At 45.2% G+C, this 27,296-nt stretch overlaps 1 protein-coding gene across 1 annotated transcript in view; it reads right to left on the minus strand.

Annotated features, from left to right (window-relative positions):
- The window catches only part of PCGF5 (polycomb group ring finger 5), a 107,992-nt gene that overhangs the window by 69,416 nt on the left and 11,280 nt on the right, over positions 1-27,296 (minus strand). The gene's annotated exons all lie outside the window — the stretch shown is intronic.

The following is a 27,296-nucleotide window of genomic DNA, read 5'->3' on the forward strand; positions in this document are numbered from 1 at the left end:
TCCAGAACTTGGCTGAAGTGTGTCTCTTCTCCCACTATGTCCATCAGAGGGCAGATGGCTCTAAAAGAGCAACTTCTTCCATGCTAAGTGACACGTTTTACATTCTTGTGTACTTCTTGCACACATAAACATACCGTGTGTGGTTCTGAGTTGTACCGTGTATGTGCAGGAGCCATAGAGGATTCTGCACCATAGAGGGGATGTCGGAGCCCCTCAAACAGGAATTACAGGTGGTTCTGAGTTGCTATGTGGGTGCTGGGCACCAAATCCAGGTCTTCTGTAAAAGTAGCAAGTCCTCTTTACCACTGAGCCATCTCTCCAGCCCTAGAAGGTAATTTTTTAAATAGAATATGTTTAAACACTTACGGGGTCGCAGGACATCACTACGTCAATGCAGTCCACCGACCACCCTATTACCAAGCAACGGGACAGGAAGGATGAATGTGGGCCAAATCTGGCTACTTCCTATGCAATCAACTTGGGAAGCATGCTAAGTGGACTAAAAATACTCATTACTTCTTGAATTTGTGAGTTCTCTCTCTCCAGAAGCTAGAAGTTAGGCTAATCGGAACATTAAAACGAATGTCATTAATACATGATAACACACTAAAAATAATTCCTGAGCTCCTATTTATAAAGAGCAATCAAGCAAATAAGATGGGAAAGAGGGGGCTCTTCCTTGTGACAACTGCTCTAAGACGTCATTAAAAATAGTGATTCCACACTAATGCCATGGCTTCGGGCAACAACTTCTAGGGATCATAAATCATCAGGTAAAAGATGCTGAGAAACAGGGTATTTAAGTAATTTTATGATACTTGTCCTGTCAAATGCTATAGTTCTATGTAACAAAATTTTATGTTGCCAAACTATGAGTCACAAAGTACTAACTATGCGCTAAATGCTGGTGAGGGAATGGGACAAACATTACCTAAAGCCAAGGGCTCAAAGTCGAAAACACTAGAAAGGACACACTTCGCTTCGACATCACATATCTCCTGAGTCGAGGTATTTACAAGAGTACATTGCCGCCTGTGTGATTGCTTCTGCCAAATTGTTGGAGTCTATCTTGACTCCAACAATTGGGAAATATAAAAGAAGCCCCAGCAAGGACCATTTAAAGAAACAATTGACACATAGGATTTAGAAAAACAACAAAAACCAAATACGCAGTATAAAGCTTAAAGGAATGGGACAACTAAATGCAATGTGTAACCCTGGCTGGGCACAGCTTCCACTGCTGTTGCCAGGTTATACTGGTGGGCACAGTTCAGAAGGATGTGTGCACCGAGCTGTGCTCTGCCCACAGCACAATCCCTGGATGTGACAAGTCTCCTTCTTGGGTGACAAAATGAAGAACTTAGAAGAACTGTGACGTGAACAGCCCTGAGAATTATACGGAGATACACAGAACGGAGAGGTACAGCCGGGGCAAACGGCGGGGGACACGGACTTCCCTTGCACTGCTCTTGTGACTTGTCTCCCAGCTTTGAATATGTCAAAATAAAACTTGGGAGAGAAGTGAAAGACCCAACACCAAAAGGGTAACAAATGGCGCCCATCCCCACAGGCTTCTAACAGAGAAATCTCAGCACTAACCGAATCACCCTCCACACAGGCACACGCATGATCTCATGACTGAATACAAGACACGGGGCTGAAAGCATCCTTCCTGCAAATACTTATGAACGGGGAAAAGCTCTTTCCAGCCAAGTGCTCTCTCTGTCCGCAGCATGGGACACACAGCTGAGAACCAGGCTCCCTGATTGGTGGGATTTACAGTGTGGTGGAAGGAAACAGAAAATAAGGAATGTAAGTCAGGTAGCAATAGCCGCTGTATATAAAGGAAAGGAGAGCCGAGGGGAACCTCGGGCGAACGGAGTGGTATTTTTACAAGGGAGGTTAGTGCTGCACAAAGACCAAAAGTGGAACAGTCTAGAGATGGCACTGCCCTTGTGCAAGAACAACACACACATTTTCAAAGTGTTCCACATTTCTTTTCGGAGGACAGGATTAGGGGATTCTAGTTAAGTACTAGAGTTGGGGTACTTGAGGAGTTAAGGGGCTCAGCTGGGCTGGTAGGTAGTGGGGGAAGGAAAAGAACTCAGAGCAAGGCCCGAGCAAAGGGCTGAAGATAGAGTCTAAAGGCTGCAACAGACAATGGGGGATAAAGGTCACAGGGCCAGTCCTAGCTCCCTGCTGGGACACTGTCTTTTGTTCTGACCCCTATATGGCTGCCTCCCACCCTTCCCATCTACCCAGCTTCCCACTTGTTCTGGAGGGCTGGCACAGTAGAACCCTAAGAAAGGGCCCAGCCTCCTTGCTCCAGTCAGTGAGGGAACCTCTGCAAGGCTTTCCCTCCCCACCTACCAGTCAGTCACCTCAGGGGATACCTTCTTCACACACTCCCCTCTTCTCTGATACCTTTTAATCCTTCAACCCCCACCAAGGCTCTCCTTTGTTCTGGAAGTGTCTAGTCAAGGCTCTTTAGCTGGTGGTGTAGTTACAACCTCCAGGGTTTCTTTTCACAGAAGCAGCTTTCCTTCCATGTCTCCATTCTCTGTCAATTCAACTTGTGTTTCTTCTAGATTCAAATTAAGCTCTGCAGCCAGAGACAGTGTCCTGTTTGCTCTTTGTAGTGATGGTCACTACAAAGAATCACTAGGAGCCTGACACCTAGTGATTCTTTGATGTGAGGCTGTTTTTTACCCCAGGGATTAAAAAGGCAACTTCTTATTAATCTGATCGGAGTTGCCAAAGTGTGGATACAGCATGTCCTCCAGTTACTGTTAAGCATAAACACCCCACTATGGATTCAGGTACAATCTAGCACATGGTGCAGGAGATGGCATATCTTAAGACCCCTTTGAATCTTGGTCATTGTATTAGGGTACTCTAGAGTCGCAGAGCTTATGGGTAGTCTCTATATAGTAAGGGAATTTGTTGGTGACTTACAGTCTGTAGTCCAACTCCCAACAATGGTCGGCAGCAACTGTGAGTGGAAGTCCAAGGATCTAGCAGATGCTCAGTCCCACAAGGCAAGCAGGTGAAAAGAGAGCCTTCCTTCCTCCAATGTCCTTATGTAGGTCTCCAGCAGGTGTGACCCAGATTAAAGGTGTGCACCACCATGCCTGGATCTGGGACTTGCTTTGTCCCAGATGACCTTGAACTCAGAGATCTCCTTGCCTTAGTCTCCTGGGATTCATAGGCACTATGCCTCAAGATCTCCATGCCAAGATCCAAGTCAGAAACTTGAATCTCCCAGCCTCAAGATGAGGATCACAGGTGAGCCTTCCAAGTCTGGATTGTGGTTCATTCCATATACAGTCAAGTTGACAACCAGGAATAGCCACTACAACCCACCCGTTGTCAACTTGACAGAAATAATATCTCATGTCCACATGAAACAATGACAAGGTCTTGAATATATGATATAACCTAACATGATATAACACATTTGTAAATTACAGTGGGACAATGATCCTTGGGAACATTCTTTTAGTATCTCAACTTAAATACCAATGGATGTTAGAGAAAATAGAAGAAACACAAATGTGTTCTTAACAAAATAAAACAGAAGCATTCATATTACTTTATAATCCTCATTTCTGCAACTTGTTACGGGGCCTTGGCTGGTATTTATAACTACCTTCCTCTACTACCCATTATGCATTTCCTGCACCCTCTGCAAACACCTCAGGCTCTTTTCCTGAAGGAGTGACCCATACCTTCATCTCTGATGGTTCTGTGTCTTTGTCATCCTGCTTGGATCAGGCTGCTATAGTTTCTCATTGACTTTAATCACAGGACATGGTAGTACTAAGAGACGCCCAAAGGGATCTCCTGAACTCCAGATATAATCCTTCTTACCTCCATTGTGGAGAGGCAATCCAATTTCCCCCATGGTAATCTGGATCTATCACCCCTCCTAACACTTTTATTTCTTTCTTAGCCTGTTGGTTCAAGGGCACTAAAATGACCAGGGGGACGTCTGAGCTTCCAGTTAAATGGAATGTTTGTAGTGGCTCCTGGTAGGAGCACTCCCCGCCACTGGAACCAAAACTTCTAGGCCAGCAGAACCTGGAGTTGTTGGGGACAGAAAGTAAACATTTTCCTATTGGGTCACTAGGAGTGATAGTGAACTATTTTCCCTTTTCCACCCCTTGATTCCTGGACCCATGGATCCTGGCTATGGGAGAAACTGTACCATATATTGGACGTTGATTCAAAGCACATGCTGCCTTCCGAAGAACTGTGCCCAGGCCCTCCATGCTGCTACCACCTAATTGGTGTTATAACTGTGTCTTCAAAGGCCATTCCACCTTTCTATCAGACCAGCTGCTTCAGGATGATGAGGAACATGGTGAAACCAGTGGATTCCATGATCGTGGGTCCACTGTTGCACAATTCTCTGTCTGTGAAATGAGCTCCTTGGTCAGAAGCAATACTGTGTGGAACACCATGACCATGGATAAGGCATTCTGTAAGTCCACGGATGGTGGTTGTGGCAGAAGCATTGCGTGTAGGAAAGGCAATGGTCCAATGTAGTCAGCCTGGCACCAGGTTCCTGGCTGGTCACCTTGAGGAATGGTGCCATATCTGGGGCTCAGTGTTGGTCTCTGCTGTTGGCAGATCTGGCATTCAGCAGCAGTTGTAACCAGGTCAGCCTTGGTGAGTGGAAGTTCGTGTTGTTGAGCCCAAGCATAACCTTTGTTCATGTGCCCATTGAGCAATGACAGGGAAAGAGGCTGGCTGTCCACAGAATGGGTCATCTTATCCACTTGATTATTAAACTCCTCCTCAGGTGAAGTCACCTTTTGGTGAGCATTTATATGGGACACAAATATCTTCACATCCTTTGTCCATTTGGAAAGATCTATCCACATACTTCTTCCCCAGATGTCTTTCTCACCAACTTTCCAATTGTGATCTTTCTAAGTCCCTGACCATCCAGCCAATCCATTGGCTACAGCCCATGAGTCAGCGAACAATCATACATCTGGCTATTTCTTCTTCCAAACAAACTGTAATACCATATGCACTGCCCAAAGTTCTGCTCACTAAAAATTTCCCTTCACCTGTATCTTTCAGGGTTGTTCCTGAAAAGGGTTGTAATGCTGCAGCTGTCCACCTCTGGGTGGTGCCTGCATAATGTGCAGAGCCATCAGTAAACCAGGTCCTAGTCTTCTCTTCTTCAGTCAGCCGATTATAGGGAACACCCCATGAGGCTATAGATTCATGCTTCGCAGCAGATGGCATTGTAACAGGAGTAGAAACCATAGGCATTTAAGCAGCTCATGTAACTTGCTTGTGCCTTCAGAACCTGCTCGGGCCCAATCACGTATGTACTACTTCCATTTGTCAATAGACTGCTGCTGTGCTCGTCCTACTTTATGACTCGGAGGGTCTCATAGCACCCAGCTCATGATGGGCAGCTCAGGTCACATGGCAACTTGGTGTCCTATTGTCAAACGTTCAGTTTCCGCGAGGGCCCAAATAGCAGGTCAAGAGCTGTTTCCCAAAGGGAGAACAGTTGTCTGCAGATGATGGGCAGTCATAGCATGGGCAGGCAAACATCAGAGAGGTGCTCGGGCTGTCAGTTTGAAGTCTACCAATAGTGACTTACAACATTATTTTTATAGGAAGAATGAATTTGGAGCTTCGCTCAAATCATCAACTTACCAATAAACTTTGGCATACAGCCTTGCCATTTGGAATACCAGCACCTGTGATTGTGGGTATATTTTTACTCATAGGTTACTTGTGACAGAGTACCATGGCTGCTGTGTCCAGTAGTTAGAAAATCGGCAGCATTACCAGTACGTAATATCTGAGCTCAAGACTGGACAGTATGGAGGATCAAAAGAGCGAAGACTATGACCAGTTGAGTGACTCTAGTGAGGGCAGGAAGAGTAGCTTTGAGACTATAAAAATAACAGCTTGTGCATCTCTAGTCTCACTGGAGAGTAAGGGCTCCGGTCAGAACCTGGATGCACAAAACCTAGTTTAATCACGAAAATTGTTGCCCATGCCACAGTTACAAGTTCACTAGATAGTTCACTGATTTCTCCATTTATACGCAGCCTGCACGTTTGGAATTTTAGGAACAACACCATTTCTAACATTTTATGGAGAAGTCCAAACCTGAAGCTCAAGGAAAACTTGCCACATTGTATCTAGATAGCAATATTGCATACATCCCTTGAACTTGCTGGCCTACACACCACTGCCTCCACAGAGGAAACTGAAGCAGTTAAAGCAGTATGGAATTTGAAAGAGAAAGAGGGAGAGGAAGGGGGAGGGTCAGCATGGCAGCAGTGAGCTAGGAGTGTGGGGGGAGGGATTCAGTTCTGAATCACTGATTTTTATCCTCTGGACCATCCCTTTAGCACTTTCTGGGGTCCCATGCTTGTCATCTAAGACTTCAAAGAACCAAGTCTCCCCTGGAGAAATGGCTGCACCACCTATTTTACAGCCAATTGCTCCTCATTTTTGGTGATTTTCAAGCAGGGTAATTTTTAAAGTGCTGAAAAGAATGAAAGCATCTGCTACAGATGACCAATGAGAGACTCACACTGTGCTTTTAGGATGCTAAAAGCCTGGCAAGGCCCCTGGCTCAGCACTTAGCAGCATTCAAAATCATCTAGTACCAAGTTCCAAAGCTGGTCCTCGTTCTGTGACGCACCGTATGGGGAGAGTGATTAAGTCATCCCATGACTCTTTAGAGGACTGCGGACCATCTACCCGGAACCGTGTGAGGTGCCTGGGGCACGGTAGTGAACGTGGTGGTGAACACAGAAGCAGACCCGTGTTCTCAAGGAGCTCATGTTTAAGAAGAATTAAGTATTAATTAAATTAATATCTGCTAAGTAAGTAAAGGCAAAGGAGTCTAAATTAGGAAAACACAGACTTTCATTTTTCTTGTTTTAAAAGGGTGTTTGTTGTTCTTGGCTTTGTTGTTATTATATATGCATGCAGATAATAATAATACTTCTCTGGAGCATGCAGCTGTTAAGGTGAGCCCTGTATGGGAGAGTTTGGAGAAGCCAGGATTCTGTTGCATATTTAAAATGTTTAGAGAAACTATTATTATATTATTAATTATTATATATAATATGATATAATATATAATATACAATTTATTATTATTATTATTATTATTATTATTATTATTATTATTATTATTAATGGATGAAGGTGTCCTGGCCATTATGTATGTGTAGAAGTTAAAGAAAAACTTTCAAAAGCTGATTTTCTCTTTCCATCATAGCTCCTGGGATCAAGTTCAGTTTGTACAGTCCATGCAGCAAGTGCCTTTACTTGCTGGGTTATCCTGACATCCTTGGAGTAAAAATTTCTAACAAAAGATGAGTCTACTAATTTTTTTAAAATGAAAACCTTAAGTCTGAAGAGTCTGAGCTAAGTTGAAGTGGGTAAATTTAGTACGTCAACCAGTCCCGGAACCTTAATAGCTCACCCTCTAGCCCACTGCAAGCCTTGTTGGAATATACAGAGAGTAAAGAACAAGCAGCTAACTGGGCCTGTAATTTCTACACCCCAGAGATAAAGGCAGAGAATCTTAAGTTCACGGCCTGTCTGGACTACATAATTAGTTAGACTCATTTGCTTTAAAAAAAAATAGGGCATAAGAATAGGCAAGAATGGGCTGGAGAGATGGCTCAGCAGTTAAGAGCACTGACTGCTCTTCCGGAGGTCCTGAGTTCAAATCCCAGCAACCACATGGTGGCTCACAACCATCTATAATGAGATCTGAAGCCCTCTTCTGGTGTGTCTGAAGACACCAACTGTGTAAATAAACATTTTTAAAAAACTATTTTTTTTTTCTGTGTGTAGCTTTTTTGATGAGGCAGACATTTTTGGGTCATCCCTGGCTTCTGTAAGAAACCCAATAAACCTCACGGTTCATTAAGCTGGACTCTAGAGGGACTCTTTATAGGGCAGCAGACGTCTGTGTGCCCTGTCTCCCCGGGAAAGTCTCACACAACAGGGCAAGATCTGAATCACACAGAATTCTTTCATAGGTCGCCAATCTACATATAACATCTGATTTTTCAGATTTGGGATTCTACTTAATGATCAACAGAAACTTAGACAAAAGCACATTTTCCTAACTATGTCCCAAGCATATGTAACTGTTCCAGGATAACAGAGAGAGGACACGTATTCCCCACCTTAATCTAACTTCCACCGCACACCCGCCCCAACCTCTCTCCCGAGAGCTAGATCATTTTTGTAAACATTTTTAAAATAAATGCAACACAATCCTGGCTTCTCCAAACTCTCCCATACAGGGCTCGTCTTGACAGTTCCATGCTCCAGAGAAGTGGCTCCCAACCTTCCTAACGCTGCGCCTCTTTCATACCTCATTCTGTGCTGACTCCCAACCATAAGATTAATCCATAACCGTAATTCTGTTACCGTTGGGTACTGTAATGTAAATATCCAATATTGCTGGTGATCTTGAAGGGGTTGAGACCCATTGCTCTAGAGACTCAACTAAGCCTGTAAAATCATACGGAGGTGACCATCTCCCCTGACGCACAAAAGGGAGGCAAAAGTCCTTTTTTGTTGTGGCTTGTTTTCTTTTTCTTTCTCTCTTTTTAATCTTTGCAGAAATTCTATGAAGTCATTCGTACTTTAGCCCTCTTTTGGCGGGGGATGAGTAAACTGAACTACAAAATTAAGTTAACTTTCCTAAGGTTACAATGTTGGTGGGACTCAAATTCACGTTATTCAAACTTTTATAATTCATAGGCTTAAGCCCTAAACTATGTGAAAGGAGACAACAGAAAATCATATTTAAAAAAATCATCACTACCACCTCCTGCCCCTCCTCCTCCACCACCACAATCACACTTAGATAGTGCTTACATAAATCATTGTTCTGAACGCATAAAGATTTTAACATTTACTTCTTACCACAGCCTAGCTAAGTAAGTGTGGCTACTTCTTCACAGTCTGCAGAAGAAACGAAGACGGAGGTCAAGTGCTTGTTCAAGCTCACAGACCTAATGAGATGCACAAAGGGACAAAGTCGGGGCATCTGGTCCCCATGTCCAGAGGCCCCGACTCCAAGCTGCTGTCCACAGAAACCTTGAGAGCATAAGGCAGCCTGGAGTATCTACTCTTGAGAACCTCAGAGGCTGGAGAGTACCACATCAAAGCACAGAACCAGAACTGACCCAAAGTCACCAAGAAGAGACTAGGAGGTTTTCATTCAGCCTTGATAAGAAGGCAAAATAAGTAACATGCTTGAGCAAAGTTGCATCCAAGATGATACTTTGAAAGAGAAGGATTTCCCCCCCTCTGGAAAACTTAAGTCAGTTCAGAACGAAGGAGGCACCAGAGTGGCTTCTTACAAACCCTTCTATAGAAACTAATTTTGTTCTTGCAGCACCGGGGTTTCTCAGAATTTCCTTGGGGTGCTGTGGGTAGTTGGAGGAGGAAAAAAATGGTCTCCAACTCCACTTTCAAATAAGGGACTCTGTTGGTGTATTTTACATGCTGGGCTTCCCCTTGCATTTTTCGATGAGGTTCTGTTCTTAGTGGGCAGCCCTCCTCAGCTGTGACGCCTTCCCCTTTTGTTTCTTGCCTGTCATGTTTATTCATGAACATGCTCTGGCCACTCTCTCACCTGACCCTCCCTTTCCACTCCCTCCTGTTAATCATCATGCACATCGCAGCGAATGCTTATGACAAGCTCTAGTGTGCATATCAGTTACATCGTGGAGCCAACACCCCTGCAAACCGAGTTCTATGACACTGGTCCCATTTTCAGAGTAGGCAACTAAGGCTTAATCTGCCTGCTGCCCAGTGAATGGATTCTCACTAGGCAGGTAATGGAGCCAGGATGGAAATCTAGTCAGCCCACTCCAGAGGCCCTGACTCTTTACCAGCAGGCCACCCTGCCCTTCATCCACTTCAATACTGTTCCGGTTCCCACTGGGACTCTGTTCAAGACTCAGTCTGTTGAGAACAGAAGACTAACAGGAAGAACCTTTCTCTCTGGAACAGCTTTTCCAGCAAGACCTGGACACCACTGAGCACTGCCTGGTCACAACAGTGCCTGTCACAGCACAGCAGCATCTGCCTGCAATGCTGCGACTGTTGCTCAGGTCTCCCCTTGTTGCCTGGACACCACTGAGCTCCGTAGTGCCTGTCACAGGACAGCAGCATCCCTTGTTGCCTAGATACCACTGAGTTTTATAGTGCCCGATCACAGGGCAGCATCATCCCTTGTTGCCTAGATACCACTGAGCTTTATAGTGCCCGATCACAGGGCAGCAGCATCCCTTGTTGCCTGGACACCACTGAGTTTTATAGTGCCCGATCACAGGGCAGCATCATCCCTTGTTGCCTGGACACCACTGAGTTTTATAGTGCCCGATCACAGGGCAGCATCATCCCTTGTTGCCTGGACACCATTGAGCTTTATAGTGCCCGATCACAGGGCAGCAGCATCCCTTGTTGCCTGGACACCACTGAGTTTTATAGTGCCTGATCACCGGGCAGCAGCATCCCTTGTTGCCTGGACACCACTGAGCTCTGTAGTGCCCAATCACAGGGCAGCAGCATCTGCTCGCAATGTCACAGTCATTGGCCAGTCCTTCCCTCATTAGAGCGCTTCCCAGAAAGAGACCTCGTTCCCTGCTCTGGGCCCAGGGAAAGAAGATGTTTAATAATCAATGTGAAGAGCCTTTGTAGGAAGTCGGGGCATCTGCACTCAAGTTTTGACAAAATCCCTGAAACAAGTGCTGTCACTGTCCCCTCCCCAGCTTCCTCAAGGGCTCACCTGGAAGGAGTTTTTCTGGTTCTGGAAGCAGGCTAAGCTATCCTGAGAAGCTAACCTCGGACAGAGGTCTCCAGCACTGCTCCGGGTAAATATAATGTTACAACCTTACTGACAGGTCTCCTCTGCAGACCGAGTGAAATGCTGGAGGACCTCAGGAGGGGACAGGTGGACAGCTAATCCAAAATGTCCAGGTGGAGGAACTTTGGAGAATGGAGACTTGTCTCTGGGGTGGTCTGAAGGGTCTGGTCTCCTAGGGTGCACAGCAGAGATTCTTTCTGGAAGTCACCCTTCTCGAGTGACTTTTCTCTCTTCATCCCACTTCCATAATTACCTGGTATGTTTCGGGGAGGGATGTGTGATGGTTTGCATATGCTCAGCCCAGGGAGTGGCCCTATTAGAAGGGGTGGTCCTGGTGGAGTGGGTGTGTCACTGTGGGCATGGGCTTTAAGACCCTCATCCCAACTACCCAGAAGCCAGTCTTCTGCTAGCAGCCTTCAGATGAAGATGAAGAACTCTCAGCTCCTCCTGCACCATGCCTGCCTGGATGCTGCCTTGTTCCCGACTTGATGAGAATGGACTGAACCTCTGAACCAGTGAGTCAGACCCAATTAAACGTTGTCCTTATACGAGTTGCTTTGGCCATGGTGTCTGTTCACAGCAGTGAAACCTTAACTCAGACAGGGTGCTTCTCAAGCTTTCGTGATAGGAGCAGTGAGGGGGTCATGGAAAGCAACTCTAATCACCTTACCACCCCATTTCTTCACTCGTCAGACAGAAGGGCTCCATAAGGAACTCTAAGGCTTGGTCAATGACATCTATAAAACTTCAGTAGCAAACTACGACATCATAAAGTTTATTTTCTTCTTAAGAAAAAAAAACGGTTTACTTTTACTTTGTAAACGAGCGTTTGCCTGCATGTATGTTTTACGTACCTCATGTCTGTGGTGCCCTGGTATACTAGAGTATACGATCTTCTGGAACTGGAGTTAAGGATCACTGTGAACCACCACATGGGTCCCGGGAACCAAACCTGGGACCTGTGGAAGGGCGGTAAGAGCTCTTAACCACTGAACCATCCCATCAGCTCCAGAGGTCACTAGTTCTTAATGAAAGTCCTGATCATATCTAAGATGAGGCCACGGTTCACCTACCGTCATGTGGAAGGTGCTCAGGGGCACAGCTGAGGCCTAGAAACTGGGCTCTCAAGGCCTGCTTTAGGGCTGTGCAAAGATGGGCTCTGTCCAGGTCACTTCCTCAGGTGACCAAGAGGCAGTGACTGAGGGAGGCTGGTATCAATGTCTGATGATCACAGCCAAGTTGAGAGAGGTCTAAAGAGCCATTCTAGCTCCAGACTCCCTCTGAGGCTGGTAAGACAGCCAAGTTTGCTTAATTTCTCCTCTGATCCCCTTACCCCTGACTGTGTGTATGTGTATGTGTATGTGTATGTGTATGTGTATGTGTGTGAGAGAGAGAGAGAGAGAGAGAGAGAGAGAGAGAGAGAGAGAGAGAGAGAGAGAGAGAGAGAGAGAGAGAGAGAGAGAGAGAGAGAGAGAGTGAGTCAGAGACAGGGAGACACAGAAAAGAGAGGGGGAGGTGTATGTATGTGGCACAAGTACACGTATGTATACACGTGCAGAAGCCAGAGGGGGATATTAGGTATCCTGTTCTATTGGTCTCTGCTTTACTCCTTTCAGATAGAATCAGGGTTCCTGTCACTGAATTTGAAGCCAGGCTGGCAGCTATGAAGCCTCAGTGGTCTCTACTCCCCTTAGGTCTGGGGACACACACACACACACACACACACACACACACACACACACACAGCCAAGCACAGATTTTTCAGTGGGTACTGAGATCTAAACTCAGCAATTCGTACTTATATAGCAAGCAGTAGAACCCACTGAATTATTTTTCCAGTTCCCTCCTTCCTGTCTTTCTTATACAAAGAACACCGTCTTTCATCTGTGAGAACCAAACCTGTGACAAGAAAACTTTAAAGTTTACATACTAATGTCATCAAAACTGTACTGTGCGGAACTCATGGAGGCAGAGCTGTTCTTTCCTGATGCCCTAGAACCAAGAAGTGAGCAGTAGAGAAAGAGAAAGGAAGCAGGGGGTAGGGTGGGGTTTAACAGACTGGAACAAGGGAGACACAGACCTGTTAGGTTTGGGGTACAGTTTCAGTTTCTGAACCAAGCAAAAAATGCATAAAAGGTCGGTAAGGCCAGTGAAACCAAAAGTAGAGAACACAGCTGAGGCAGCCAGAGACCATGATGTAAGAGAAGCATCTGAGGAGAGCTAGACTGGGCTTCCTGGCAGAAGACACAGTGGAGAGACACAAAGCCAAGACTCCTGGAGTAGAACCACCCCTGTCTAAAGCAGGGAGCTGGACTTCAGTACACTCCGTCAGATCCACAAGAGGAGAGGCCAAATGTCATGTGGAAATTCCCAGTTAAGTGCAGGGCTGAATTGGTTCTACTGTAGAGCCCAGGGGGGATCCCCAGGGTGCCACCACCAGACAGGACCTTTCCTGACAGCTGAAGGGTGGAGTAATTCACCCAAGTCTCACTTAGGACGTTTAATTAACACAAGGAATTAACAACACACCATCTTGGGAAGAGCCTGCGTTTCCTCCATGAATGAAGGTGTGAACTCAAAGACACACAGGTGTCTTTAACCCACTACTGTAAGGGCAAAACAACAAACGTCTGTATCTCTTTGGGACTTCGATGATGTCCCCAAACCAAATTATGTTTCCAAAGACTGATGCCAAGTGTTAAGGGATGGACACAGGCGCAGCAGCTGTGTGGGAAAGTTCGAAAATGTGGGTTTCATTCCCTGGTCACGTGCTCAATCAGAGTATCCAAGACAGGCCATTATAACAATGAGACTGTATCAAGGCAGGATTTGGAAGGTAGGAGGTAGGTAGGGCCTGCTCAGGGCAGGAAGGCCGCTATGGGGAAGGACCAAAGGTTCACTGGACACTTGCTTTGCCACCAGCATCAGGTCTTCCACTGATCTAGTTGAGTCTCGGGTGTGGCCTCTGTTTGCAAAACTGTTTGGAATTCACCCGTAAAGCCAAATGTGTCTTCTATATTTGAATCTTCGTAACACTCCATTAGTTTGCAACCCACCTTCTTTTTTTGTTTGAGACAGGGTTTCATTATGTAGACCAGGCTGACCTCAAACTCAGAGAGATCCCCCTGCCTTCTGAGTGCTGGGATTAAAGGTGTGTGCTATGCTGCTGACTCCCAGTTTGGGTATCTTTTCTTGATCCTTAATCAATTCGCTGACTCAGGCTGTAACAAAAGCAACTTACGTTTTTAATGGAAAATGGGAGTAAGGAAAGGATTATCAAGATGTGACTGAACAAAATGAATTCTTCTGATCCTGGAGAAAGGGAGGGGTGTGCTTGTATTGGAGGTGAGGCCACTGCCCAGGATGGGCCAACAGAAGCAGCAGCGAAGCTGAGGGTCTCTCTGGAAGAAGACTCCCGCGGACTCTTCACCGAAAGCCCTTTTATCGCAAAATTCACAATCCATTGTGAGCTTAAAACCGCCACTTAACCCCACTGACTCTATCCCTTCAGTGTATAAAACAGGCTGCCCTACAAATCGCAGCTGCCAGGGGTTAAATAATGTAACACAGACGTAACACTTAGCACAATGCTCGGACAGCAGCAAGCCCACAATAAATGTCAGTGCTCTCAGTGAGACCAGCACCGCCTGCGGAGACCTGTTTCCACAGCCATACACAGTGCAACCAGCCTTGGGAAATAATATGGCATAGAGAAGTCACAGTGACAGACAGACAAGAGCATGCCTGAAGAACTCAGATCAGGCACCAGACACGTCAACAGCCCTGAAGATGATCCCAGCCACAAGCTGTTGAGTCTGCCCAACACCGTGTGGAACAGGAATGGTCTACATAGCCTAACTGCAGACTCAAGAAACTGTGGGAGATAACAGGTGGTTACGGTTGTTTAGAGTCATCATGCTTTGGGGTGGTCTGACACACAGCATCGGTCAACCTGAGCACCACGGTTAACCCGTCTCTTGTCCACTTCTAACCTAGAAACCACATCATGCGTTCAGCCTGTCTGACAGAAAGATGTGAGTTCCTCTCCACCCTGCACAAGGAAGCAAGAACCACCTGAAAGCTCCTTGGGGAAGGACCGTAGCTTGTCCTCCAGTGAGTCCCAGTGGTTCCTTAGCCCCTAAGTGACTTCATAAACTGGGACAAACACAGACCATGGGGAGGGGGTGAGACTAGGGGGTAGGATGAACAGAGAATAATAAATATGAAAACTATGTAGTTAACGAGTATAGAGTTGGCTCCTTCCATATGGGGGAAGTTTTGAGGTCAGGGAGGTGCTATTTTTAAGCTACACACACACACACACACACACACAGAGAGAGAGAGAGAGAGAGAGAGAGAGAGAGAGAGAGAGAGAGATACAGACAGACAGACAGAGACACACAGAGACACAGAGAGAAGAATGAGTATTAGTCTGACTGTGTGTGTGATGTAGTTGGGGAAAAGGATGAACAGTGATTCACAGGAGTACCAGCGAATGAGTTTTCATTGAGAAGGAGCTGGTGACTGCGTGTGCCAACAGTACTGTGTGATACTCTGTTAGCGGAGTGTGGAAAGCTTCTCTGAGGATGTGACACCTCTATTAAAACTTGCAAGACTGAAGCCATGGAAAGGCTCAGATAACAAGGAATAAGACATCACAATAAACATGAAGGTCCTGGGTGGGAGGAGGTGTGGGATGTGGGTTTCCATAATGCCAGGGCTGCTCAGCTCTTTTCATACATTGTACAGACATGGCTTACAAAGTCAAAGCTTTCCAGGACTGGGTACAGGTCAGTGGGAGAGGATTTGCCTACACGCACGAACGCACACACGCAAGCACACACACACACACATACACCACAACAAACCAAAAAATTGACCATATCAAAATGTGAACTTTATAATGCAGAACACACGCTTCAGTGGTTAAGAGCACTTTTGGCCCTTGCAAAAGACCTAGGCTTGATTCCCGGCAACCAAGTACTGGGCTCACAACAACCTTTAACTCCACTTCCTGGGACTGATGCCCTCTTCTTCCCCCAGGGCCACCAGGCACACATGTGGTGAACAAACATGAGAGCACTCAATACACACAAAAATAGAAAAACATCTTTAAAACCTGAATGCAGGGCTGGCCGTGTTTTGTTTTAGCGGAGGTTTCACAGTCAGCGCATCTCTGCAATGGTCACTCCTCCGTCCCCCGAGTCCCTTGTCACTTTTTCATTCCGGCTTTATCAGGATGTCACTTTGTGTCATCTCTTTCCTGTCTTTCTCACAGCGCCCACGTGGACTTACTCAGCCACCACCACGTGGATGACCTGGAGACACCCACTGAGCGATTCAGTCACATGCGCGGTCTTGCAACAGACGTAAGGCCTCACTTGGAGCGCCAGGCCAGCAGGGAACGGGAGCAGAGGTATACAGATAAGGAATGCCTCTCCATCTTATCTCCCTGACTGTGGTGGCTTCCTTCAGTCAGGACTTCCAACTCTGTGCTTTCAAACCTTTACCCTTTTTGCTTTACAGACTCTTGTATCCAACTGTTTACTCTGTGGATTTTCTTTGGCTACCGTATGAATTACCCAGGTTAAAATTTTATGATTTTATAGTTTTATGGTGAGGCGTGAGCGGTCTTTGCCATGTCTACTTGCTAGAGGACGCTCACATCCTCAGGCCCAACCCTTCCTTCTCCCATCTTCAGTCAGCAACAGTCATCCTTCCATAGCTGCCTCAGTGTCTGACCATGGCAGGAAAGTTCTCAGCCTTTAGGAACGGGTGGAAACAGGAGAAACCACCCAGATAATCTGCCTCTCAGGGCTAAGTCACTGACCTTTGCAAAGGCCCTCCCGCCACCTACAATGACACAGCCACGTTATCGAGACTAGAATTCAAATCACTCGAGAAGCCCTGTTCTGCCTCCAGAACCACACTATGTCCCTTGCTGGAGGGTTGACAGACATCTCTCACTCAATATGTCCAAACGGGCCTCCGTTCCTCTTCTTAACACAACACCCGCCATCTTCTTCTCATCCTTCTTCCTCTTCCTCCTCCCCACAGGAGTTTTTCTGTGTAGCCCTGGCTGTCCTCGAACTCAGAGATCCACTGAGATTAAAGGTATGCACTTCCGGTTTCCTTCAGCTTAGCTGACAGCAGCTCCATCCTCTAGGTGCTCAGACCTGAACCTGTACACGTATCTGGTTTCCTGCCCACACACATACATTCCCATCCAAGCCACAAAGAACAGACCATCTTTAAAGTATATCTAGACTCTGGACACTTGGGTATCTCCATTACTACTGATTTGTGAAGGGAATCCTGCAGTCATTTCTAATTGCTCTTCCTGCTTCTCCCCTGGAGTCTATTTTCAGATCAGCCAATGAGACTGGTTTTTTGGGTTTTTTTTGTTTTTGTTTTTGTTTTTTCTTTTCTTTTTTAAACTAAGTAAGTCCACTGCTTCTATGATCAAAATGGGCAGTGTCCCCATAGCTCACTTGGAATAAAAGCTGGAGCCATTTATGGTCCCTGTCCTCCACGGAATTTCTTTCTGGCCTCAGCTCCCATCCAACCTCTCTGTCTTCCGCACTCCAGTCTCAGTGGCCACCTTGCAGCCCCCTCTAACCACCAGGCTACACTACTTCAGGACTTGGCTCTCAGCTGGGGCTCTCTCTGGCCAGCTCCCTCATTCCATCGGTTTTCAATCACTGACATACGAAATCTCCGAAGGTACCCATTACTCTCTCAGTTCTGTAGGTCGCTGTACAGTTGGTTCTTTTCCTTACATTCTCAAGCCCAGTGAACGAATCTTCCTCGAGCTGCTCTGAATTTCGGCTGGGTCCCTGGTGGCAGCCAGTGGGAAGCTGATCTATTTCCTCAAGGCTGTTGTTCCCTGTCCTTCTTATGTTTCCCCACGGACCCCTTCATGCTGATTTGGAATCAAATCACTGTAACAGACACTTCCATGCACTGACCAGTGTGATTTTTTTCTACGTTAAGGGAAATCTCCTATTTTAAGACACTTAATTTTGATTGCACCTAGACTACAGCCAAGCTCTCTGCTGCCCATTTTCTCAGATCGGTCCTTTTCCAGTTTCTCTCTATCCATAGCTTTTTATTACTTCTGAAAACACAATAATGCTCTGCTTACTGCGGTTGTTTTCTGCTAGCAGAGAAAGTTCCATACAGGTAAGAGTATCTGTTGTTCAGGATGGTGTGCCAAAGACAAGCTATCACACAACTCAATACTTAGTGCCTCAAGGACTGTCCCATCCTAGACTAGTTCTGAACCCATGGCTACAGACTCTACTGTTATCAACATTTCTCTTCGTTCCAACAGTTTGCGAACATCAAGCAGGGTAGATTCAGCACTGATACCGAGAAAGGTGAGGGGGCAGAGACACCTTTCCTCTAAGCATATCCCGGAACCGTTGGCAGCAGCATCTACTCGGCTTGACTCTCATGGAGAAAGGTACAGAAATGCCTGCTTGGGGGGGGGGGATATATCTAATTATAATTTCTATGAAAATAAGGTTTCTTTTGAGGGACGGAGGAGGTGGGGTGGAGGGAGGGAGGAGAAACTGTGGTCAGATGCAACCTCTGAGAGAATAAATTAACACAGAGAGAATGGTTTCTTTGTAGACCATTATCCAAATACAAAAGCTGTACATATTGAGTTCTTGAGTTAATCTTGTCTCAACGCCTCTAGAAAACAAACGGACTAAATTAGTAATAAATGCATTCTAACAGCCTCCTTTAAAGGGCTGTGAGACACAAGGGGAAGCTGCTTAAGCTTCGAGTGCAGATCTTGCCCAACAAGCTCCTGAGTTTGAACGGGAAAGAACAGGAACAGGGAGAGGGGTGGGGAGAGACAGACAGGACGCGGAGATGGGCGGATTTCAGAACCAAAGGGGTTTTAGAAATAAAACCCAAACGTTATGGGACAGAGAACTAAAGCTCAGGGAGGGTGAACAGCCATCTCCTCTCACGCAACTGGCCAGTGATGTGACACGTCACATATGTGCTACTGCTGAATAAAACAGTGGGAAAAAGCAAACCTCTATCCCTTCATGGTTTCGTTGTTGCTGGTGGTTTGGGCTGGTTGGCTCTGTCCCAGGTTCTTATGCATTCTAGGCCACTTCTAAGGTTGGCCTGGAATTCTTGACCCTTCTGTGTCTACCTCCCAGGGATTGTAGGCAGATACCACCACACCTGGCTTCCTGCTATCTCCCCTTAGGCAATCAATGCCCATTTAATGATCTGATTCTCTAGAGTTAAATCTATCTGGACTGGACATTAACAAACAGTGAGACATTGCCGGAGGGTAAACTGGTCCCAACTTGGTCAGGATGCCTTACAGGGGACAGTCCCCAAGGAGCATGACCATAAGTTCTGCAACATCACAGTGGCTCTTGGAGGGCTGCTTAGGTGCCAAGGGCCCCAAGGGGAAAAATGATGAGACCACCCATCAGGAAACCAAGAGGGCCAAAAGTGGTATTGTCTAATCATATTACCTAGATGCTAATGGAGAAAAATGACCTTCAACACAAGGAGCTTGACAGAACATGTATTTATAGACACAAGCTTGCTGCCCACAGAAAGACAAAAATGAAGGAAATCACATTTCAAGAGACTAAATCATATATACCTTTAATGGGATTTTCACATAAACACAAAAGGTAGCAGAAATTGATGTGAAATAAGTTCTAAATTTATCAAGCCATCATCCACTGCTTTCTGAATCCCTACAGTAGGAAAGAGAAACGGCATACTAATGCAGATTTCTATTTAATACAAGAGGCCAGAAATTATTTGTTTGGTATTTCTCAACGGTCTTTTATTCGCTCTTGAGCGGCTGGTATTTTTTTTTTTAAATCAAGAAATTGGTTTAATAAGAAAGTATACACAGAGTGACTTATTCAATGGGAAAGCAACGCTGTTAGAAGGGGAAAAATACATATTTTTGGATCCGCCAATCATCTGCCCTCACCATGGTTACAGGCTGTGTTTCATAACTGTCCAGAATCATACTTGAGTCAAAATGACCTTGGTAGTGATTTGAACCAAATCCCCCACCTGATACTCAGAGAAACTAAAGCTTAAAGACGAAAGGGCACCTTAAGCCTCCTCACTCCCAAGGACCAGTGGGAATCATGACGCTTTATGATTTCAAAGTCTGCACCCCTAAAACCGATACACTGAAACCGTAACCTCCAAGGTGACCCTGCCAATTAGGCATCTGAAGGCAGTTACATCATGAAATGACGACCATGAGATTGGTTACAGCTGAGATTCATGCCTTTATCAAAGAGAGCCCAGAGACTAGTACATCCTCCCATGAGACACACAGCAGAGAGACCAGGAACCCGCCCTCGGCACAGGTCCATCTGCTCGTCTCGATCTGGGCTTCCATGCCACTACAGTACATTTGTTTGTTCATCTACCTCGCTTACGGCATCTTGTCACAGAAGCCTGATGGAGCTAAGAAGTCACTGCAGAGACCAAGGGTAGATAATAATTACAATTTCATTTGTAAACTATAAAAAACTGTCTAGGTGGCTAAAATTGTCATGCGTTTCTACACTGTTGAAAAAAGAAAGCCTATGAAACTAAGTTTTATAGTTAAAATTTCAGTGTCACTTGAATACAGTTGGGTTCCATGCTGCCGCGTATGACTTGGGGCTTTAGACTATTTGTTTTTAACCGAACAAGCTTTATGAAAGACAGCAGAAAAACCAACTGGACTGTTTGGCCTATGTCTTTTTCCTCCCCAAGGGTTTCTCTGTGTAGCCCTCACTGTCCTGGAAATTACTTTATGGAAGTGGCTTGTCTCAAACTCAGAGACGTGTCCACCTCTGCCTCCTGGGTGCTTGTAGTAAAGGTGTATACCACAACCACTGAACACTTTTTCTAGTTTTATTCTTAAAGATTTTTTAATCTCAGATATTTAATATTTATGAATAGTCCTTGATGGTTTTTACATTCTCCATTTTTGTACAGACAGGTATACACACACACACACACACACACACACACACATACACACACACACACACACACATACATGCATGCCACACTCATGTGTATCTGTAACTATTTAGGAAAAACTTTATTGACTCATACCTGGTAGGGAAAGACAGAATAAAAAAAATAATCAATGTAACTTATAACTATATATTTCTAAGTGGATTTGATCTTAAACCCCAACCAGACATGTATAGACTCTCACCACTTTTATTGAGAAATCATATTCATGTATAGACTCTCACCACTTTTATTGAGAAATCATATTCATTTGCCTGACATTTACTACATGTGCTAAATAAGTGCATGTTGGACTACAGGTCACAAACTTAACGACTGCCGAACGCACAATTCGGTGGTGGAGACAGGTGTGACAGGCCATGGTTGTGGCACAGAAAACACACCAATAGTGGGAAAAGAATGAAGGGAGGTGGCCAAGTGTCCGGGTGAATGAGGGGAACTGTCAATAGAAGTCTTAAAACAGAAAGACTAATTTCGGCAAGCAAAGATAATGGGTTTCACAGGGAGGTTCCTATATGCACAAAAGCAGAGATGACCAGAATGGCTTAGTCAGGTGCTGCAGAATGCAAGGAATGTTCAAACAGCACTCACACCCCCGGGGCCGTGTGCTCAGTGGTCTCACTTTAAGCCCACAGTCCCCCAGGTAATCCGGCCTTTACTGCTGTCCAGTAAGAGCTACCCTCCTTCTCTCCCAATTGCTTTTGCAACCAACAGGGTGGGAAGCGAAGACCAAGGTCCGAAGGTCCTGAATGGTACTCTGTGATTGGGCTTTATTCTCTGATAAGAGGTGGGCACAGGCCTAGACGGACTTTTTCTAAGATAAAAGATAGAAATTGGAGAGGGCGAGGAAGTGAATCTGGATTTCCACTGAGGAGTGAATAGCTGAAGGAAGTGGCCACGAAGAAGAATCGGGCACACCCTATGACTGATAGTGTGAAAGGTGGATAATTCCAACTTCTAGACGGAGACAGACAGACCGTGATGAGAATGCGTGTGCATGCACACGTGAGCTTGCGTATGTGCCTTGGTACTCATGTGCTGAGGTCAGAAGATAGCAGAAGGAAGTCGGTTCCATCCTTCCATTGTGTGGGTGCCGAGGATCAAACTCATGTCATCACATCTAAAGGAAGCACCTTGACGCGCTGAGCCATACCGTTGGCCCCACAAACCGAAGTCTGTTGACAGCACAACCATACTCAATTTTAATTCACGAACTCTGAGGTGTTGAGAGACCCAAGAAGTTGCCATTGATATAATGCCTAAGACTGTTCTTGCAACAGTAACGTAACAGCTGACTTTTGAACCCAGGCCTGTGGTTTTGAGCAAGTCGAATCACCCATCTGTCAGGGACACTGGAAGCTCCTGAGATTGACAACAGACCTTCCACCAGGATGTTAAATCGCTCAATTTGGGCATGTAAATGTACAGAAAATATTCTAAAACCCCCTAAGTAATTGGCAAAGGAAGTGTAAATTCTAGAACTGTAGCACTGTATGGATCTCAGCAGTGCACATACTCACACATGAGCACACAGAGAGCTAGAAAGACATAAGCATAGATGTTTCTAAAGAAACTCCAAACATCCAAGTTTCACTCATAATGCATGGTCAGCCTGATCTCGTGATGTAAGGACACAGAAGACCGAGGTCCCCTGAGCTGGGAGATACCTAATTAATATTCACTCCTCAGTTCAGATCTCTTTCCTATATCTCAGGGCATCCTCTGGGTACTTAGAAAAAGGGCTATTCTTCTTCTTGGGGTTGTGACAGCCACACTCAGTGTAGTTAATCATCTCCAGTGACCTACTCGGAAGAATCTCTTCTTCGCAGATGACATCCACGAAGTGGTGTGCTCATATCTTAGGTTATCTACGGTACTTACTGGATTGCTACAGAAGCCACACAGGAAGATTTTTAGCCCATCTCATGGCAGTGGTTCTGAACCCTCCTTGCACAGATCAGCGGCATCTATAGGTGACTCACATCCATCAGTACACACGTCAGGCTGTGGCCCCGCCCAGTTCAATCACCGTCACTCTAGATAGATCCAGGCACCGCTATTTTCCAAAGCCAGCAAGATGATTCCGAAGTGAAAGCAAGGCTGAGAATCAGACACTAACTGCCCTTGCTACTAATGTACTCTGAGAGCCCCCTTCCACCAAGGCAGCCTTTGGGTCAGATTCTCAATCCCCTCCCCAAGGATGTTCTGCCATTCCAATAACTGCGGAGCACAACCAACTGTGAGAAACGGGCAAACTGAACTGTGTATGACCCGGTCAGGCGCTCAGGTTAAAGCAGTGTTTCTCAACCTGTGGGTCGCAACCCCTTGGAGGGGCATCAAATGACCCTTTCACAGGGGTCACCTAAGACCATGAGAAAACATTTACATTATGATTCATAACAGTAGCAAGGTTAGCGATGCAGTAGTAACAGAATACTTTTATGGTCGGGGTCCACCACAATATGTATTAAATGGCTTTAGCGTTAGGGAGTTTAAGAGCCACTGCCTTAAAGATAACACTAGCCTACTCATATTAAATATGTATAAAGATAAAATAATATCCCAGCAACCAGCCTGCACTTCCCATGACCACAGACAGAGCATGAGAGACCTGACCTACCTGGTCCTAGTAGGTCCTTTACACGCCTGGTTCAGGTGAGTCTTTGACTTACTGAGTCAACGACGGGAAAACTTTTGTATATAACTTGCCATTGAAGGTTTTTCTCTGATGTTCAGAATATGTATCTATGCCACAAAAATTTACTCTTTTCCACAGTTTACTTAGCCAAGAACCTAATGTGCCAAGGCCTCTAACCTTAGAAAATCATGGTTCTTATGACATTTTCTTGAATATTTATCATTCTTCTTAGGGTTCCTTTGGCAGCTTCTGGTGACACCAACTACAGTTGGAATTACTGTTCTTGGTGAATTCCTGATAGACCTTAGCTGAGACCCAAACGCACCAGGGAAGGACAATCTGAGGGTGCAGCCGAGGAACCGCCAAGCGGCTGCACCAGAGGTTGAGACGTGAGAAAATTACAGTAAAGTCAGACTTACTTGAATTTGAGTCCTAAAAATCTCTCCACAAAAAAAAATCTGAGATGAAAGTTAAGAAGCTTTTTGCAGTGGGGCTGGAGAGATGGCTCAGTGGTTAAGGAGCACTGGCTGTTCTTCCAGAGGTCCTGAGTTCAAGTCCCAGCACCCACATGATCACGCACAACCATCTGTAATGGGATCTGATGCCCTCTTCTGGTGTGTCTGAAGAGAGTGACAGGATAGTCACATAAAATAGATAAATCAATAAAAATAGAAGCTTTTGCACCCATCCAATCTCTGACTATATATTCAAAGTGGAAAGAGGCCAAGACAGGTACAGACGTTCTGGAAAGCAAAGATATGTAAATACTACTTGGGTAGAGGAGTTGGCCCTTCCTGCTAATGAGGAATGGGAAGCTTTGTAAAATAACAGGTTCCTTGGGTTCAGCCCAAAGCCAAACACATCAGAGTTTGGGGCTGGGGATGTCAATTGAGATTTGAAAAGCTCATCCAAAAGGTTCTTAGCGGGAACGAACCACACTGGAATCAGACTTGTGGCCAAGAATTCTAACTTCAAAGCAAATGTGTGTCTTATCTTTGAACATACACGTTTCTGGAGCTTAGGATCCAGGTAAATCTCCAATCCTCTCTTGACTGCTGCATTACATTTTTCTTACTGATTTTAGCTTTTACCACACTAGCCCATGGGAATTATTTAGAAATTCACAGTATGCTACCAAGTTGAAAATGAAAAATCACTGTATCCTGCTTTACTTCCCACTTGCTCCCGAAAGCAGACATGAATGTGTGACCTGCTTCTTCCAATATTTCATTTTATATTCCAAAACAATGTGTAGCCTAAAATTTATTGATATATTAATTCTAGGCCTTGATTAATACGTTCCCAGGTGCCCCACTGTAAACTAGCTTGGGCCCTCCTGTTCATCTTGAATAGTCGATCTTTTCTGCAATCAAGTATGTCCAGGAACAGTATTTGGCCCGTGTATCTTAATATACCTGCACCCTTGTTACTACCATACTTCTGTAACAGATGGTAGCTGGTGCTTTGCCCTTCGATCCAGTATTCCCCACGATTCAGCAAATAAGGGGTTAACACCTGCTCCTGCAATGACAGATTATTCAAAACTTGCCTTTACTCCACCAAAGGTCCCTGTTCTGACTTGTCAGTGGCCTGGCTACCTGTTGGTTGTTAAATATTCTGAATATCGCCTGTAGGTATGAGCATGCGTGTGATTCATTACTTTCTATCTGAACGTAAGGGCAAGGGATACACTTCCAAACACGTCCTTATTGCAATCCCGAGGCTAACACAGACTGACCAGGTTCTAACTCTAGAGATGGTAAAAGCATTCACCGATGGGGCGGGGGAGGGGGGGCATGGTGACATTATTAGCTTCAAATGCTCACCCTGAACTAGATTGTGAAACAAAAAGTGACTAAATTCTCCTTTAAATTACAATTTGGAAAGTTTCTGTTATATTAAAGCTGTATAGACCTTGTTTTTTCCTTATAGTTTAAGTCAAGGTCTTACTATCTAGGCTATTCTGCAACTCCCTGTGTGGACCAGGCTTGCCCGGCATTCAGAGATCCACGTTCCTCCTCTGGCTCCAAGTGCTGGGACTGACAGTGTGGCACTGTGTGTAGCCCAGCTATTGGAATTTTCGGGTAGGGCCTTCCACCAACCGCATCTGACAGTTTTCTTAGCTGATACGCTCTTGGAAAGCCCCTCTGAAGGGTACTGTACGCTAGGTCTGAAGGCTAAGATTGCGCAACAGTTTTGCTTTTTATTTGGAAATTCATGTCAGTGTCTTTCCCAAAGCTACCCTGCTGCCTCTCAGACTGCTTTTTAAACTGTCCTTGAGTCTTTTTTCCTTATGTTTACTTACATGTTTCTGGAATTCCATATATTGTTCTTCCTTGACTTATTCCCACATTTGAATATAAAACTACCACCCAGTGATATGTATCAATTAAACGGTCTTAATTCTTTCTTCTACTTCATACTTTACATGGATTTTTTTTTTAATTTTTAGATTGAAAAAAGTATTTATCGGAATTTTTAAGGAAGTGATCTTGAGGCTTTTTTGTCTTGTTTGTTTATCTCGAGTCAGTGTTTCTCTACTGTGTAGTTCTGGTGGTTCTAGAACTTACTACGTACAGGAGGCTCACAGATCTCTGACTGCCTCTGCCTCCTGACTGCTGAGGCTAAAGGCATGTAAGAAATTATCAAAGGCCATCCTATTTTCAATCTCTTTGCATAGGACCTTTCCCTACTATATGATTTATACATTCATGTTCTTAGTATAGTGCAATATTACAGTGTTACAATTTATACATTAGGTGTGTGTGTAAGAGAGAGAGAGAGAGAGAGAGAGAGAGAGAGAGAGAGAGAGTGAGAGAGAGAGAGAGAGAGAGAGAGAGAGAGAGAGAGAGAGATGCCCTTATTGTCTCCTCTAGATGATCCTAAAATGAATTTCTTCCAATTCTAGAAAGTTCTCTTGTATTATTTCTTTGATTTCTTTGGTAATTTCCTTTTACCTTTCTCTATAGTCGTTCTATAATTCTTATTAGTATATTACGTACACTGAACGATATTTTAACTCTAATTTTTCTGCCGTATTTTTGTGTTCTTTTCAGGTATGCCCTTGGTTGGCCCCATGACTTTTCGCCGTTATTCCGATTTTACGTTTAATTTCTATAATTAACTTCTTACCCTCTGACTGGTACTTTTCAGTCGCCACTCTTACGGGAGAAAGTTATGTCACTACAGCTTAACCAGGCAGACCTGCTTCAGTTAGTCATTTGCCTATTCTCCCTCAATTTCTGTCTGCCCGGTGAGACTCAACTTCGCTAACCTGTCTGTCTACTCTCCTGGTTATCCGAGACTGAAAATGTGGGAACTGTGTAGGACCTCACCGTTTTAGCTTGTAGGGCTTCATTACCATTTTGCTGGTACCGATGATCATTTTTACCCTTCTCTATCTTTTCCTGGTAGTGACAAAGCCAGAATCTTTCATTTCTTTCCACTCCTCGGAGAAAAATTTCCGTACGATTTCATTTGTGGTAGAAGTAGACCTCTAATTCCCTCTCAGGCTTTCACTCAGGCCTCTATCTGCCCAACTGTTCCTGTTTCCGGAGCCTTCCCAGATTCTAGCGATAAGCCAGGCACTTCTTCCGTACTCAGTCCAAACCCCTCGGGACACCTCGGTATCAACTTTCTCCTACTAGGTCAGCGGCCACTGGGCGGCTTGCTCCCTGTCTCCCACATTTTTGTGCATCTCTCCCCATCGTTGCCTTTTGTGGTCACCAC

The sequence above is a fragment of the Micromys minutus genome, assembly GCF_963924665.1.
Source record: "Micromys minutus genome assembly, chromosome: 2".
In the NCBI taxonomy this organism is placed as follows: Eukaryota; Metazoa; Chordata; class Mammalia; order Rodentia; family Muridae; genus Micromys; species Micromys minutus.